This window comes from Neoarius graeffei, chromosome 2 (assembly GCF_027579695.1).
Source record: "Neoarius graeffei isolate fNeoGra1 chromosome 2, fNeoGra1.pri, whole genome shotgun sequence".
Taxonomy (NCBI): domain Eukaryota; kingdom Metazoa; phylum Chordata; class Actinopteri; order Siluriformes; family Ariidae; genus Neoarius; species Neoarius graeffei.
Window position 1 is genome coordinate 88,662,031 of NC_083570.1, and position 17,825 is coordinate 88,679,855.

At 45.3% G+C, this 17,825-nt stretch overlaps 1 protein-coding gene across 1 annotated transcript in view; it reads left to right on the plus strand.

Moving 5' to 3' along the window:
* Positions 1-3,007: 3,007 nt before the first annotated feature.
* The window catches only part of LOC132882000 (protein diaphanous homolog 1), a 64,349-nt gene continuing 49,531 nt past the window's right edge, over positions 3,008-17,825 (plus strand). Inside the window, exon 1 of the mRNA XM_060915145.1 lies at positions 3,008-3,024. The gene's annotated coding sequence lies outside the window, so the exon portion shown is untranslated. The remainder of the gene's footprint in view (positions 3,025-17,825) is intronic.

Here is a 17,825-nt window from a genome sequence, read left to right on the forward strand (position 1 = left end):
ACACAGAGGTGATTAGGACACAGCGCGCAGAGTCAGCGTGCAGAACAGCAAATAAAAATCTGCAGGGACGTGACACAACACTGAGCTAGTCTGTCTCTCTCTCTCTCTCTCTCTCTCTCTCTCCCTCCCCCCCTCCCTCAGTCTCAGTTTCTGTCCCTCTGTCTCTCTCTCTCCCTCAGTCTCAGTTTCTGTCCCTCTGTCTCTCTCTCTCTCTCCCTCAGTCTCAGTTTCTGTCCCTCTGTCTCTCTCTCTCTCTCCCTCAGTCTCAGTTTCTGTCCCTCTCTCTCCCTCAGTCTCAGTTTCTGTCCCTCTGTCTCTCTCTCTCTCCCTCAGTCTCAGTTTCTGTCCCTCTGTCTCCCTCAGTCTCAGTTTCTGTCCCTCTCTCTCCCTCAGTCTCAGTTTCTGTCCCTCTGTCTCTCTCTCTCTCCCTCAGTCTCAGTTTCTGTCCCTCTCTCTCCCTCAGTCTCAGTTTCTGTCCCTCTGTCTCTCTCTCTCTCCCTCAGTCTCAGTTTCTGTCCCTCTGTCTCCCTCAGTCTCAGTTTCTGTCCCTCTGTCTCTCTCTCTCTCCCTCAGTCTCAGTTTCTGTCCCTCTGTCTCCCTCAGTCTCAGTTTCTGTCCCTCTGTCTCTCTCTCTCCCTCAGTCTCAGTTTCTGTCCCTCTGTCTCTCTCTCTCTCTCTCCCTCAGTCTCAGTTTCTGTCCCTCTCTCTCCCTCAGTCTCAGTTTCTGTCCCTCTCTCTCCCTCAGTCTCAGTTTCTGTCCCTCTGTCTCTCTCTCTCTCCCTCAGTCTCAGTTTCTGTCCCTCTGTCTCTCTCTCTCTCCCTCAGTCTCAGTTTCTGTCCCTCTGTCTCTCTCTCTCTCCCTCAGTCTCAGTTTCTGTCCCTCTCTCTCCCTCAGTCTCAGTTTCTGTCCCTCTGTCTCTCTCTCTCTCCCTCAGTCTCAGTTTCTGTCCCTCTCTCTCCCTCAGTCTCAGTTTCTGTCCCTCTGTCTCTCTCTCTCTCCCTCAGTCTCAGTTTCTGTCCCTCTGTCTCCCTCAGTCTCAGTTTCTGTCCCTCTGTCTCTCTCTCTCTCCCTCAGTCTCAGTTTCTGTCCCTCTGTCTCTCTCTCTCCCTCAGTCTCAGTTTCTGTCCCTCTGTCTCTCTCTCTCTCCCTCAGTCTCAGTTTCTGTCCCTCTGTCTCTCTCTCTCTCCCTCAGTCTCAGTTTCTGTCCCTCTGTCTCTCTCTCTCTCCCTCAGTCTCAGTTTCTGTCCCTCTGTCTCCCTCAGTCTCAGTTTCTGTCCCTCTGTCTCCCTCAGTCTCTGTTTCTGTCTCTCTCTCTCTCCCTCAGTCTCTGTTTCTGTCTCTCTCTCCCTCAGTCTCTGTTTCTGTCTCTCTCTCCCTCAGTCTCTGTTTCTGTCTCTCTCTCTCCCTCAGTCTCTGTTTCTGTCTCTCTCTCTCCCTCAGTCTCTGTTTCTGTCTCTCTCTCTCTCCCTCAGTCTCTGTTTCTGTCTCTCTCTCCCTCAGTCTCTGTTTCTGTCTCTCTCTCTCTCCCTCAGTCTCTGTTTCTGTCCCTCTGTCTCTTTCTCTCCCTCAGTCTCTGTTTCTGTCCCTCTGTGTGTCTCTCTCCCTCAGTCTCTGTTTCTGTCTCTCTCTCTCCCTCAGTCTCTGTTTCTGTCCCTCTGTCTCTCTCTCTCCCTCAGTCTCTGTTTCTGTCCCTCTGTCTCTCTCTCTCCCTCAGTCTCAGTTTCTGTCCCTCTCTCTCCCTCAGTCTCAGTTTCTGTCTCTCTCAGTCTTGGTTTATTTCTCTCTCTCTCTATCAGTCTCTCCCCCAGTCTCAGTTTCTGTCTCTATCAGTTTCTCTCTCTCTCTCTCTCTCTCTCTCTCTCTCTCTCTCTCTCTCTCTCTCTCTCTGTGTATCAGTTTCTGTCTCTATCAGTCTCTCTCTCTCCCCCCCCCCCCTCGGTCTCAGTTTCTCTCTCTCTCCCTCCCTCCCTGGTCTCAGTTTCTCTCTCTCTCTCTGTATCGGTTTCTGTGTCTCTCTATCAGGTCCCCCCCCCCCCCCCCCCCCCAGGTCTCAGTTTCTGTCTCTCTCTCTGTATTGGTTTCTGTCTCTGATCAGTCTCTCTCTCTCCCCCCCCCTCCCTGGTCTCAGTTTCTCTCTCTCTCTCTGTCTGTCTGTATCAGTCCCCCCCAGGTCTCAGTTTCTGTGTGTCTCTCTCTCTCTCTCTCTCTCTCTCTGTATCTGTTTGTCTCTATCAGTTTTTCTCTCTCTCTCTCTCTCTCTCTCTCTCTCTCTCCCTCCCTGGTCTCAGTTTCTCTCTCTCTCTCTCTCTCTCTCTCTCTCTCTCTCTCTCTCTCTCTGTGTATCGGTTTCTGTGTCTCTCTATCAGGTCTCCCCCCCCCTCCCTGGTCTCAGTTTTTCTCTCTCTCTGTCTGTCTGTATCAGTCCCCCCAGGTCTCAGTTTCTCTCTCTCTCTCTCTCTCTCTCTCTCTGTCTGTTTCTGTCTCTATCAATTTTTTTCTCTCTCTCCCCCTCGGTCTCAGTTTCTCTCTCTCTCTCTCTCTCTCTCTCTCTCTCTCTCTCTCTCTCTCTGGTCTCAGTTTTTCTCTGTCTGTCTGTCTCTATCAGTCCCCCCCCCCGGTATCAGTTTCTGTCTCTCTTGGTATTGGTTTCTGTCCGTCTCTCTTCCTCTGTCGCAGTTTCTGTCTCTCTCTCGGTTTCGGTATTAGTGTGTGTGTGTGTCTCTCTCTCTCTCTCTCTCTCTTCCTTGGTCTCAGTTTCGGTATCTGTGTCTCTCTCTCTGTCTCTCTCTCTCTCCCTCGGTCTTGGTTTCTGTCTCTCAGTCTCGGTATTGGTGTGTCTCTCTCTCTTGATCTCAGTTTCTGTCCGTCTCTCTGGTTGTGATGTAGCGTTTAGAAGTGTGATCAGTATATTTGTGGTGTGATGCGGCTTGCTGGCTGAAGAGAGGGATGCTGTGCTGGAGGTTGGTGCTCTGAGGGACCCCTGCACTTTCCCCCGTTTCTGCTAATTGGATCGATCCACACAGGTGATGGAGTGCGAAGGATCAAAGCACAATCAGGGTGAAAGAGAGGGTCAGCGCACACTGTCAACACAATCAGCACCTCAGTAGATTGTCCTGAACATGAGGGTGTGTGCACGCGCGCACATGTCAGATAGAGGTTCGTACATAAAACCCAGGATACTATCGCTGTTGCTTTAAGGTTCAGACCACGCGCGTTACTCCAACCTGCAGCCTTTAAGCAGTAATTTACAAATCCCACTTTCATTATATCCGGTCACATTTATGTTGCAATCAGTTAATCACCTGCATCTTGAATTTTCTCAGTTGCTGTTCGTTTAACGATGAATTTCATCCTGCGTGGCAAACCACACTCTCATGGATTTGCTCGATTCTTTTCTTTGTTGATTTTTGGTTTTCAAGAATTGTACTACGGCTCGTTCTGGTGGACCGACCGATCAGACTTCGCTGAATTTGTCTTGCATTTGCGCAGAATCCTTTCCTGATTGTTTTTGAGTATGGACATGTGTAAAAGAGGCTGTCGAGAGAAGGAATAAAAAAATGAATAATCAGCGGTGGGGTGATGTGATGAGGCCCAGTGTGCAGCGGAGTTGCTTTTACCACAATGAAGTGCTGTTTTTCTCTAACAGCACGTCACGTGTTGATCAGTTTATACCACAGCAAGCTGTCAATGGTTTTTTCCATTAAAGAACAACCTGTCGTGCATTTTATCCATTTATAGTTATGTTTAATGTCGTGGGATGTCCACAAAACAACTTACTTACGTTGTAGCAGCTTTAAATAATCTTTCCCTCCCCAGCCTGTATTTTACATTCGCTTGAACTTTTGCATAAGGCAGAAAAATGCAGTTTGTCATGTTACTGCGAAACCCCGAATCCCTTCGTTGTATACTTTCAGATTATGACAAAGCACTGACGCTGGAGACTCCTTCCAAAAAACGTTACATCGGCATATCCTGTCTGGGGGGAAAAAAAATCATTTTTTTTTTTTTTAAATGTGTTTATGGCGGGCGGCACGGTGGTGTAGTGGTTAGCGCTGTCGCCTCACAGCAAGAAGGTCCTGGGTTCGAGCCCCGGGGCCGGCGAGGGCCTTTCTGTGCGGAGTTTGCATGTTCTCCCCGTGTCTGCGTGGGTTTCCTCCGGGTGCTCCGGTTTCCCCCACAGTCCAAAGACATGCAGGTTAGGTTAACTGGTGACTCTAAATTGACCGTAGGTGTGAATGTGAGTATGAATGGTTGTCTGTGTCTATGTGTCAGCCCTGTGATGACCTGGCGACTTGTCCAGGGTGTACCCTGCCTTTCGCCCGTAGTCAGCTGGGATAGGCTCCAGCTTGCCTGCGACCCTGTAGAAGGATAAAGCGGCTAGAGATAATGAGATGAGATGAGAATGTGTTTATGGCTCGTTTACCATACAAGTCCCTGTATAAGTTGTTAGTATAGAAATAATTACATGTTGAAACGAGTGCATTAACCCAAGCCTTGCAGGCAGGGCGATGGTCAGAGCTGCCGGTAGAGAAAACGAATCACTTCACGCTTTCAGAATCGAGCAGCAGTGCTGCTGTATAAAGAAGGCTGTCACACGAGCATGTACGCCAGAATTGATCATGTGACCTTATTGCGAAGATACTTGTGGGTTGTCCTTTCTTTAGGTTAGAACCCAGCTGAGGTGTGTGCGCACGCTTACCTGCAGCTTTTTTTTTTTTTTAACATGGTGTGTGTGTGTGTGTGTTGCAGTGATGTGTTTGAAGAAGAGAGAGTGCCGAGAGTGTGGTTGAGGGTTTGACTGTAACTCTTTCAGGCAGGCAGAAACAGTGCAATCCCACTGGGGCTGCTCTACTCAGAAAGAGGGCAGGCGTGTGTGTGTGTGTGTGTGTGTGTGTGTGTGTGTATCCTGGGGGAGTTGTGTGCTGAGTGCATTGGTCTAATGTACATGTGTGATTCTGTGATAGACGCACCATCCTCCCACTTTTCCCCTCACTGTCCTTACGTCCGTTCTCTCCCTCCCCCCTTTCCCTCCCTCCTTCCCTCCCTCCCCTTCTCATCTCCTCAGGAGCTGCGTTTACAGCCGAATAATTCATTACCAGTCAGACAGATGGCTCGGTCAATATACGAAAATGTTCTTATAAACTTCAGAATTATTTTTGGATTAATTTCACACGTGCATTTGCGTCACGGCCTTTTCAAAAGATGTAGAAATAATTGCGAGGTGGAACGGGCAGCTAATTTCAAATTAGAACGCTGCAGGAAATAACGTAGTTACTCAGCTGTTACTGAAAAGGCATGTTCGAGGAGCGTACTGCTGAGGCTTGTACGGTATTAATGCTTAAACAATCAACGCTGGTGTGTCCAACCTTTTTAAACCAGTCCCTTAGTGTTATGGACACCAACTTAATCATGTATACCGAGAATAACACCACCCAAAAAAAAAGGTTTTGGAAAGATTCTCATTTTAATTTTATAGACCGTCTACTCCGGGGGGGAAACCGTTATCTATTTTTGATGACTCGTCTTGCACGAGACGTGCCCCACCTTCTATGGGATTAGCTTGTTAGCATCGTCGTCTTTCAAGACCACAGAACTAGGTTGCGGCAGATGTGAGAGATCTTCCACAGTTGAAAAATGCCAGTCAGAGAATATTTAGCTAGGTGGCGAAGCTGTTGTCGGGTTTTCGATTCTGCGGGGTTCTTTTAATGCGAACGCTGCCGACTTTTTTTTTTTTTTTCTGCAAACGTGCAGAATCCAATCCTGGCTCTCAAACCATTTAATGCAGACTTTTTCAAAACTATTTACTGCTTGCTTTGACAGTCACATGCAAGCAATCACTAAATCGGCATTTTATCACCTCAAAAACATTTCCAAACTAAGAGGACTTGTGTCGAAAAATGATCTGGAAAAACTTATACATGCCTTCATCTCTAGTAGGGTTGATTACTGCAATGGCCTTTTCACAGGCCTGCCAAAAAAAAAACGTCAAACGACTTCAGCTGGTTCAAAATGCAGCGGCGAGGGTTCTCACACGAACAAAAAGAACAGAGCGCATTACTCCAATTCTAAGGTCCCTTCACTGGCTTCCAGTAAGCTACAGAATTGACTTTAAAGCATTGCTGCTGGTGTACAAATCTCTAAATGGTACAGGGCCCAGTTACCTCTCTGATATGTTGCAGCGGCCTAACCCAATCAGATCTACCAGATCGCAGCAGCAAAATTTACTGGTAAAACCTGTTGTTAAAACAAAGTGTGGTGAAGCAGCTTTTAGCTACTATGCAGTACAGCTATGGAACCAACTGCCAGAGGACATTAAAAATGCTCCTGCTGTTGGCAGCTTCAAATCTAGACTAAAGACCAAGCTGTTTTCAGATGCTTTCTGTTAAATTATTAATATCGTCATCTTTACATGTTTTAAACTTTTACTTAACTTTTTTATTCTATTTTATTCTGCTGTTGGCGGCACGGTGGTGTAGTGGTCAGCGCTGTCGCCTCACAGCAAGAAGGTCCTGGGTTTGAGCCCCGTGGCCGGCGAGGGCCTTTCTGTGCGGAGTTTGCATGTTCTCCCCGTGTCCGCGTGGGTTTCCTCCGGGTGCTCCGGTTTCCCCCACAGTCCAAAGACATGCAGGTTAGGTTAACTGGTGACTCTAAATTGAGCGTAGGTGTGAATGTGAGTGTGAATGGTTGTCTGTGTCTATGTGTCAGCCCTGTGATGACCTGGCGACTTGTCCAGGGTGCATCCCGCCTTTCGCCCGTAGTGTATGCTGTTTTTAGGAGTATTTTCATTAAAGGATTTTTATTTTTCTCTCTTCTTCCCCATTTATTTTATGTAATTTTATTTTCTATTGTTTACTGCTTTGCTTTTACGTCTGTAAAGCACATTGAACTGCCACTGTGTATGAAATGCGCTATATAAATAAACTTGCCTTGCCTTGTTACTCTGACAGGATTCACATCTCGTTAACGCTGACTGCCACTCGCGCACGAGTTCGATTTTAGTTTAGTGTAATCTGTATGTGAGTATAATTGTAAATATTTAAGAACGAAAGTGCCTCGTGCCTAGTCAGCTCATTCAGATGTCATCCAAATATATGCATTTAAACATGATGGTGCCTTAATATCCACTCTCGCCTGTCTTTGTCTGATTTTTTTTTTCCCCCCTTCTCCCTTCTTCTCCACTGGAGGGTGCTGTCACTCCGGCCCCTTCTGTCTAAAACACACACACGCAGCACGCAGTGGGCGAATGTGCATTTAGTTGTAATTGCTCTGGGTTTTAAAGTGTCAGCAAGCGTCAATAGTCTGTCTGGCGAAAGTAGGACGCGCAAAACAGCCTTTGACCTCCCCTCAGGGCAATCACACACACACACGATCTCCACTCTCCTTTCATCATGTCCCCTAACAAGCACTGGCCCCTTTATACTGAGCAGAAAGTCCGCCCCTGCTTTAAATGACCTATGGGCATGTCAGTGTCTGAGTGTGTCCGCTTGTCTGAGGCAGAGCTGTGTTAACCTTGAGCTGGAGGGTTTATATATACTTGGCATGCAGTGTGTTTTTAGAAAAAGGCCTTTATTTTGTCCACACTGAGATTTTTGTGATTGTTCGAGCATATTTTGTGTGCGCGTGTGCTCTCTGAGGCTTGAGAACAGATCGACTCTGAGTGTGCTCTCTCTCACACGCTCGTGCACGCACACAGTCCCTGTGAACCTTAGTTGGCTATTATTTAGAAGGTGCATGTGAGACCATTATTGACAGATTCCGTGTGCGCGCGTGTGCGTGCAATTAGGTAGCTTTAATTGCAGTAGTAAATCTCAGTGCGTCTCCCTGAGAGAGTGCCGATAGCGCTGTGATTTAATAGCTATTCTCAGGCGCAGGACACCGGTGCTCTATCTCGACCTCTTTCATTTAGGGTGTGGGTGTATAGGACTTGAGTGCATTAGCGTTCTGTCAGAAGTGCTACAGTGAATGACCCGAAACTTCTGAAAGACTGCAGAGTTCCTACTTTTTGAACACCGTTTTCTGGGCGTCCATGAAAGGAACGAAGGGAGGAGCTCGTGCGTGCGATGTTATGGTGTTGACGGATAAGAATGGTGCAGTTTTTACACGTTTGTGTCGCACTATGTGAGGAAGTTTCTATAGAATCACTTCAGTAACGTGTGTGTACAGTGTGGTGTTCCTGCATCACCACAGGATACACATCCACCCTCATCATTCGTCACACTGATCGAGATCGAAATCTACACTCTGCCTTTCTGTCACTTTCACGTATACATAAGTAAAGTTTTACTACACACATGCAATACAAGATGCTCTGATTCTGATATACAAGTAAATATCTGTTTATCTGCCACTTCATTTCCTGTTTTTTTATTGGCTGTAGTTCAGAGATTTGGTCAGTAGGTGGCAGTATGTCCCCAGTCATGGATTTTTTATTCTCTATGGGTATATGCAGTCCTTAATATGAGAGATAAACCGAAATCATAAAGATTTCTGTGTGTGTTGTACAAATGTAGTATCTAGGGTTGTTTTTATTAGTTTAAATTTATTCAGGGTGTTTTTTTTTCCTCTTCTTTATTATGTAAATGCAGCACAACAATGAGTTCAGTACGTGCTGTAAGCTTTTCTTGATGATCAGAATTATTGCGCACATCAAAATCACAGCTGTTTACCAGATGTCCGAGTCAGATGACGCTCCTCTGTAGACGTGTGTATTTCACTTTCTAGATGGAGACGCATTGACGAGTCAATAAAAAAAAAGAGAACCGTATTATATCAAATACGTAATTAGTTAAAACTATTTCTAACAATAGTCAAGTAGTTGACTTTACCCAAGCATATGAATGGTTTCTTGAAGGCAAGGCAAGTTTATTTATATAGCACATTTTATACACAGTGGCAGTTCAATGTGCTTTACAGAAGTAAAAGCAAAACAGTAAACAATAGAGAATAAAATTACATAAGAAATATAATAAGAATTAAACAATAGTAGAAATAAAATAATAAAATGAAGTAGAAGTTCAAATAGGGGGAAAAAGGAAAAAAAAAACCCAGCAGAATAAAATAGAATAAAAGTTAAGTAAAATTTGAAACATGCAGAGACTGTAAAAGTACAGATTATAAAACATGTAAAGAAGACAATATTAATTATTTAACAGAAAGCATCTGAAATTAATTTCATAATTTGAAATTAATTTCATAAATATATTTGATTAATAAAGGAAGGTGGGGCGGCACGGTGGTGTAGTGGTTAGCGCCGTCGCCTCACAGCAAGAAGGTCCTGGGTTCGAGCCCCGTGGCCGGCGAGGGCCTTTCTGTGTGGAGTTTGCATGTTCTCCCCGTGTCCACGTGGGTTTCCTCCGGGTGCTCCAGTTTCCCCCACAGTCCAAAGACATGCAGGTTAGGTTAACTGGTGACTCTAAATTGACCGTAGGTGTGAATGTGAGTGTGAATGGTTGTCTGTGTCTATGTGTCAGCCCTGTGATGACCTGGCGACTTGTCCAGGGTGTACCCCGCCTTTCGCCCGTAGTCAGCTGGGATAGGCTCCAGCTTGCCTGCGACCCTGTAGAAGGATAAAAGCGGCTAGAGATAATGAGATGAGAATGAGATAATAAAGGAAGGTGATTTTTTTTTTTTTGATAAGTTACGGAGAGCCTGATGGGGAAAATGATGCAAGTTTAGTTTGCATGTTTTTATAGTGTGTTTTTAAAAAAAAAATCCATTTCTATAACTACACGCTTCAGTAGTGATTTTAGCACAGCGCTGAAACACATATTAAAAATATTTCGGTGCCTTGTAGAACCCTTCCATTTTGTTCGTTTGTTTGTTTAAAGTGCCATTTTGGTCTTTCGTTCCTAAAATAAATTTTACTGCTATTCGTGTTGTGTTAAAATCGGAAATATACTGAGAACGGACAAGCACATCAGGAGTCACCTTGAAGAATTTATTTAACTTGCTGTGTTGCTTAGATTAAAGCTTTTGCTTGGTTGATCAATGCATTGGATCCTCATTGATTTGTAGAAAATCCTCTGCAGCCCCGGATGAGTTTTATATCGGAGCTTTATATCAGAAATAACCAAGATCATGTTATTAAATTCCCCCATGCTGCCCTTGCGTCTTTCATACACCAGGGGAGCGCATGTGAGCAACTTCCAGACCCCGCCCCTTAACCCAGACCCTTGGCTTTACTCCTCCCTCTTCAGGCCAAGCACCTCCCCCGTTCTCTTGTTTCTAACACCACACCCTGCCATCTGGCCCTGAGTCACCCCCCTCTTTCCCTCTCCCTCACTTCCTCCATTCTTTCCACTTCCTTTCAGGACAAAAACACAAAGAAGGGATTCTTTCAGCTCCAAGGTTACCCTCAGTAACTAGAGCTGTGAAAACTCCCCCCCGCCCCGCGTGCTCTCTCACACTGTCGATGGGGCACAGAAGTGTGGACATTTAAAGATTAAAGGTCTTCTGCCATCTGACAAACCCACACAGAGCAGCATCTAGACGTTCAAGCGTGTGCGTTTGTGTTTGAGTACAGCGTTTCACAGCGAGAACGTTCCACGCACCACAAAGACAAGAAACATTCTTTCAGGTTTTCACCAGGCTTTCATGGATCCTGAAGATGGATCGTCAACCCATTAGTTTGTTCTTGGATGATACTTTTTTTTTCCCACCAAGTTTGAAAGCACCAGGGAGCCAAAAGTTTTAAGGCGCAAGTAAAGTTTGCTGAAAGTTCACGCAGCAGTAGCTGCATGTGGCCACCAGAGGCACCAGAGCTCCATCAAACTCTCATTCCCTGTGAACAATGGAGGCTGTCATCGAAAATAACAGCAAGCTGCTCTCACTTTAATGAAAGACAGACGAGAATGAACAGCTCGTCTCTGTTCAAGTCTCTTTGAGGAAAAGTGTGTGAAGCCGGCTGATCGGCAAGGCTCACTTTATACACTGCATCTCTCTCTCTCTCCATCAGAGTTTATAAATGTTACAAAGCAGGAAGAGGATGGAAGTGTGTGTGTGTGTGTGTGTGTGTGTAATGGAGCTTTAGCGTCTTGCTGAGTCGCACTGAAGGATATGTTCAGCACATTAAGTTCTTGTCTTTGTTTTAACAATAAAGAGGGAACAAGTGTGATTGAGTAAGACAGCTGGCAGGCCACTCTGGTGTGCGTTTGGTAACACAGCACTCCCCCCCTCCCTCACCCTGTTGTCTGGGTCCATTGGCAGTACACAGCTGTTGATTAAGGCAAAGGAAAGGGGGGAACAACCCATGTAGGAAACCGCGTCAGCGTTAGAGGTGTAGTGAAGAGTTCGCAAAATTTCATGTCTGTGTTTTTCTCTTTTCATAAACATGTGCACACACAGCCTGTGATGGATGGATTGTTGATGTAACACTGCTGTAGATGGGGCCCAAGTTGTGGTTGCACTATTCATGATCACCACCAGAGGTGCCATCTGCTCATAAATGAGAAATTATTGCTGTGTGTTTTTGTGTGTGTGTGTGAGAGACAGAGAGAGAGAGACAGAGCAGGAGAATGAGGCAGGCAGCAGCCATTTTGAACATGGGTCCCATTTTATGAATCCCACGCCAGTCTACTCTTAAAGGATATGGGACATGGGCTTTTTTTCTGGGTATAATTATGTATAAAGGACATAAGAAATGCCATCTAAATCACTGCAGGGCGTCAAAAATGTGAAAATCATCACATCATTCAACTTTTTTATACATCAGCGTAAAACAAGGATTCGTTAATGAGCTAGGTGGTCACGTGACCCGTGACGTCACAAAAACTTTCCAAGGAGCCAGCGCTTGGGAATCTAATGTAAACAGGTTACCAAAATGGACACCATCGACAGTGACATTCCCGATGTTTCACAGAGATGTGAAGTTAGACCCTATCGATTCGAACCGATAGCTGGAAATTCACATGAACATGGATCTTGTATTTACTCTGACGGGTCAGATGATTCTGAGAGTGAGAGTTCATTCAATCCCCATGAAACTGAAAGCGGTCGGCTCGATAACACTTCCTGGTAAGTTAAAAACAATTCTGCTCAAAGGCTAACGATCTGTTGAAAGAAGTATTATTTTTGTATCATACATTGAAAGTTCATCATAGATCTAGCTAAAGTCCGTTGCAAGCTAGTTTTTTTTGATATTTTTCGAGATTGATTGATATACAATGCTTCCAGAGTCCGAGATGAAAACATTCAAAATGGCGAAACGCCATCACACAGCCAACAACACTACGCCATTTGGCGAAAGAGATGAAAAGTTAAACAAACTTACCAACATAACTTAACAACATAACTTAACATTTATTTAAATGTCCATTAATGTTACAGGATTTCTTGACTGTCTCTACAGTTGTAGGAATGTTAGGCCCTGTATTGAGGTATTTCACCTGACGTCACAGGGTCACGTGACGCCCCGGTGTCCGCCATTTTGGACGGCAAGCTAGCTAATGTCAACAACAGTAGCTAGTATGTTACTGTAGCAATGTTTACGTTCAGTCATTTGGATGACTGTTAAAACCTTTCAGTCTCAAGTTTTTCCTTTACTGGATTTACTAGTTTACTGAGCCAGCCGGCCCCGGAGCACTAGCCAGCCGGCCCCGGAGCACTAGCCAGGCAGCCAGCCGGCCCCAGAGCACTAGCCAGGCGGCCGGCCGGCCCCGGAGCGCTAGCCAGCCGGCCGGCCCCGGAGCGCGCTCAGTAAACTAGTAAATACAGTAAAGGAAAAATTTATAACGGGCCATGTCTCAACAGACTAAGAAGTTATTTCAATGACATTTAATAACATTTTGTTTATCCTGAGGACCGAAAGTAAATGAAAATGTGAACAAACCGTAGCCGTCAGTGAACAATCCTGGTGTAAGCAGGTAAACGTCGTTCTCTCAGCCTGCTAACCTCAATTTTTGCAAATACCTCTCCCTCTGCTCGCCCTGTAAATGCCCTACGTCGCTGGATAGTGAAGGTGTTTTCTGCATCTCGCTCCTTTTTCTTTTATTTTTTTCGTTTGTCGCCTTCCTCGCATTCAAACTGATTCGAGCCGTGCCGTCCAAAATGGCAGCGTCACATGACTTGGTCACGTGAGTGAAATACCTCAATATTATGGCGCTATCACTGCCTCCATCAACCCGGCTATACGGCCTCTTAAATTTGGCTTGGCAATTAATATCGCTCAGTACCCGAGTATTAATGTTGAAAGAATCCTCAGTGAAATGGTCCGAACACAGTTTGTGGGAAACAGTAGGTGCAAAGTTTTTTCTACGGCAGTAGTGAGCCCACACTTTCCTCAGCTTCGGGTCCTTGGGGAATGCAAAAAAACTTACTCCAGGGCATTTCCCATTGGAATTACTGCAACCATAAGCAGCACAATACACCATGATGTCCAATGTACGTTAAAGACTATAAAAACAATTTTCTTGTCATTCACTTCTCCATTCATCTACCCGCTTGTGCTGTGCCCGAAAGTTTTTGTGACCTATGATCATGTGACAGCGGCTCTTCCGGTTGTAAAATATGCATATCGGAGCTCGAGCAGAAATGCCATATAATCATCACGAATATAACGATTTTGCTGAATTTAATAGATGATTTTGTATTTTTTGATGCAATTAATTCATATTTTTAATGGAAAGAAACTGATATAGCGTGCATTTATGTTTCATGTCCCATGTCCTTTAACGGAGGGTCTGGATTGTGTGGTATTAATACACACGCACTTTATTTTGCTTGTTATTAAGGTGTTTTTTCTTTTTGGCGGGCGAAAGAGATCTCCTCCTAGCTTTCCCTGTTTTCTATAAGTTCCTCCACTGTATGATGTGCAAACTGTGTCATACATCAAGATTTGATACTTTTCACAAATCGTGTTCAAGTTCCCCCCTCCCAACATTTTCACCAAGGTCATCATAAACAGCAGGCCGTTGATTTTTATCGGCTAGATTTTTATTCTTTCGTATCAGCAGGTTATTGAATGAATAAGAAAACGCGCTGTAGTTTTCCTGTCAAACAGTAACTGTTCTTTTCTAGAATTAATATCCGAAAGGTTGTGTGTTCCTCCTAACAGTGATGTTACTGTTACTTCTAACGGTTAGTTCACTGTAGAGGTATATTACCAAAATCCTTACAATAAAATTTATGATGAAATGTTTCCTTTCAAAAACAGTTCCTTTGTGGGTTTTACAACATTTTGCAACTTGACAAAACGCAGTCCCCTAAAACTCACGTTTATTGTCTCTCGGGAACTTTCATTAGCATGTCCGTCCGTCCGTCCAGCCATTATTCGTAACCGCTTATCCTGTTCTACAGGGTCGCAGGCAAGCTGGAGCCTATCCCAGCTGACTACGTGCGAAAGGCGGGGTACACCCTGGACAAGTCGCCAGGTCATCACAGGGCTGACACATAGACACAGACAACCATTCACACCTACGGTCAATTAATACCCTGTCCACACTAGGGATTTTGTACCGATACAATACTACTTTCGTACCGCAACACCTGTCCACACTAGCAACTATAGCGGTACTGTAGCGGTATAACTGTATCGGTACGAAACCCACAAATGTATGGGTTTCGTACCGGTACAGTATCGGTACTGTAGCGCTTCACTGTAGTGTGGACAGATGAAGCGGTTCTGTATCGATACAAATATAATGCGCATGCGCAATGAACCATTCCTACTTCTTCCGGTTTATTCATACAATACAATACGCACGTGCTTTCCAGCTGTAAATAAAACGTCAAAATGGCTCAAAACGACCGTGGAGCTACATGGAGCAAAGACGAAGTCATGTGTTTGTTGGAGCTTTGGGGAGACGAGCGATGCCAGGAACAGTTGAGGGGTACACGTCAAAATATTGACGTGTACAGACAACTGTCGAGTGATCGCCACCGCTCGGTAACCATGGAAACATTTCGCGCACACGCATTTCAACTACTGTGAAAGAAAACCGCAAACATTTCTCACTAGTGTGTGTGGACGGATGCACTAAACTGTACCGGTATACTTTGTATCGATACAGTTATACCAGTATCGTACCAGTGTATATATATGTGAACACAGCTTTAGAGTCACCAGTTAAAGGAACAGTCCACCGTATTTCCATAATGAAATATGCTCTTATCTGAATTGAGACGAGCTGCTCCGTACCTGTCCGAGCTTTGCGCGACCTCCCAGTCAGTCAGACGCGCTGTCACTCCTGTTAGCAATGTAGCTAGGCTCAGTATGGCCAATGGTATTTTTTGGGGCTGTAGTTAGATGCGACCAAACTCTTCCGCGTTTTTCCTGTTTACATAGGTTTATATGACCAGTGATATGAAACAAGTTCAGTTAGACAAATTGAAACGTAGCGATTTTCTATGCTATGGAAAGTGCGCACTATAATGACAGGCGTACTAACACCTTCTGCGCGCTTCGGCAGCTCACTGATACGGAGCTCAGATATCAATGTGCTGCCGAAGCGCGCAGAAGGTGTTAGTACGCCTGTCATTATAGTGCGCACTTTCCATAGCATAGAAAATCGCTACGTTTCAATTTGTCTAACTGAACTTGTTTCATATCACTGGTCATATAAACCTATGTAAACAGGAAAAACGCGGAAGAGTTTGGTCGCATCTAACTACAGCCCAAAAAAATACCATTGGCCATGCTGAGCCTAGCTACATTGCTAACAGGAGTGACAGCGCGTCTGACTGCGTCTGACTGACTGGGAGGTCGCGCAAAGCTCGGAGAGGTACGGAGCAGCTCGTCTCAATTCAGATAAGAGCATATTTCATTATGGAAGTACGGTGGACTGTTCCTTTAACCTAACCTGCATGTCTTTGGACTGTGAGGAGAACATGCAAACTCCACACAGAGAGACCCCCGTCGGCCATTGGGCTAGAACCTTCTTGCTGTGAGGCGACAGCGCTAACCACTACACCACCGCGCCATCCCCGTTAGTACGTGAAAGTGGAGAGACAACTTTTCCTCTCTTTTCTGTCCCTCTCTTTCTGCATTAAAATCTCTCAGTATTTGTAGATGATGATAACAAAGCCCGGGCAAGTACGGTAAAAGCATGCTTTGATTTAAACATTTACTGAGTGACCTGATCTCTCACCTCTAAGCCCACATGCTTATGTTCTAGTATCACCTCTGCTGCACTTCAGTGGGATTGTGGGTAAGGGAGAGCAACGCGGCTTGTGGGGGCGGTTCGGTTCTGGAGCTCAAGCTCTGCTGACCTCCTACAGTTGGCTAAAGAACATCAAAGTATGAAAGGGAAAAAATGGTGGAAAAAGTCAATAAAAGTAAGCATGCAGGCCAGGGGAAAGAGAGAGAGAGAGAGAGAGAGAGAGAGAGAATCATGTAAGGACTGAAGTGAGTGCCAAGAAAAACAAAGGCTCTCAGTTCAGCGAGTTAAACAGCATGAAGGACAGAGTGAAGAAAGCTGAGCTGGGGCTGATTAGTGGAAGACCTCTGTTGGGTAGTGTCCATGTTGTGTGTTTTAAAAAAAGTTAGTATGTGTGAGATGTTGGATGTTTGACAGAGATGGAGAGGGTTCGAGGCACAGTGTAATGCAAAAGCCTCTTTTAGTGATTCCATATGTCGCTGTAATCTAATATTCAGAGCAAAGGAGGGGGGGAGGAACAGAGCAGCCAGGCCTGGATGGATGGATGGATGGAGTGAGCTAAAAATGAAGGGAAATGAGAGGGGGGGAAAATGGAAGTTTCTCCAAATGAGAAAGGGCTGGAGGAGTGAAAGAAAAGACAAGCAGATGGCCAAGCATGAAAGAAGAGTGGTACAAAGGAAAGCATACGGAGACCATGTGGCAGTTTTGTTTATTACAGTAGAAATATGATACAAGGAATTCAGATTAAAGGCTGTACAGGAATATCTCCGTCTCCATCCGAACGAGGCAGAGCTCAAATTAACATTACACAGGGACGGAAGAAGCTGTGCGGACGTTGCGATTGCTTGCTTGTTTTTTTACTTGCTGCGGGGGCTTTGTGTCGGTTTCCTCTGTTCTCCAGCGAAGCTACTCCTGCAGTCTGGCCACTGACCTTGCTGTGAATGAACTCCAGGGTGGTAGAGATGCAGAAAGGCACATGCGTGTTTATTTCTCCTCAAGGCTGTGGTTGTCCAGTCACATGAGTAACTTCTCCTCGGATTTTTTAGCTCTGCTATTTTTTGTTTCTCTGTTTTGCGCCGCACAGAAGTCCAAGCACCAGAGATATGGTCTTGTAAGGCCACCCGCTTTTTATCTTTAGGTTCACGGATTTTTTCAACATGTTTTTGATGATGTCGTTCGAAATAAAAATAAGTGTCCTTGTCCAATTTTTTTTTTGCATGGCAAAATTTCAATGTCGGATTAAGATGATAAAATAATTTAAATTCAAGAGACACACTTTACATGCATACACACACACATATATATATTAGGGCTGTCAAACGATTAAAAAATTTAATCGCGATTAATCTCAGGATTTCATATAGTTAATCGCGATTAATCACATTTTTTTTTAATCTGTGTAAATGAATAAGGCTCGTCTCGTCGTCTTCCGCTTATCTGGGACCGGGTCGCGGAGGCAGCAGTCTAAGCATGGAAGCCCAAACTTCCCTTTCCCCAGACAGCTCGGCCAGCTCCTCGGGAAGAACACCGAGGCGTTCCCAGGCCAGCCGAGAGACATAGTCCTTCCAGCGTGTCCTGGGTCTTCCCCGGGGCCTCCTCCCGGGGGGACATGCCTGGAACACCTCCCCAGGGAGGCGTCCAGGAGGCATCCGAAAAAGATGCCCGAGCCACCTCAGCTGATTCCTCTCGATGTGGAGGAGCAGCGGCTCTACTCCGAGCTCCTCCCGAGTGAC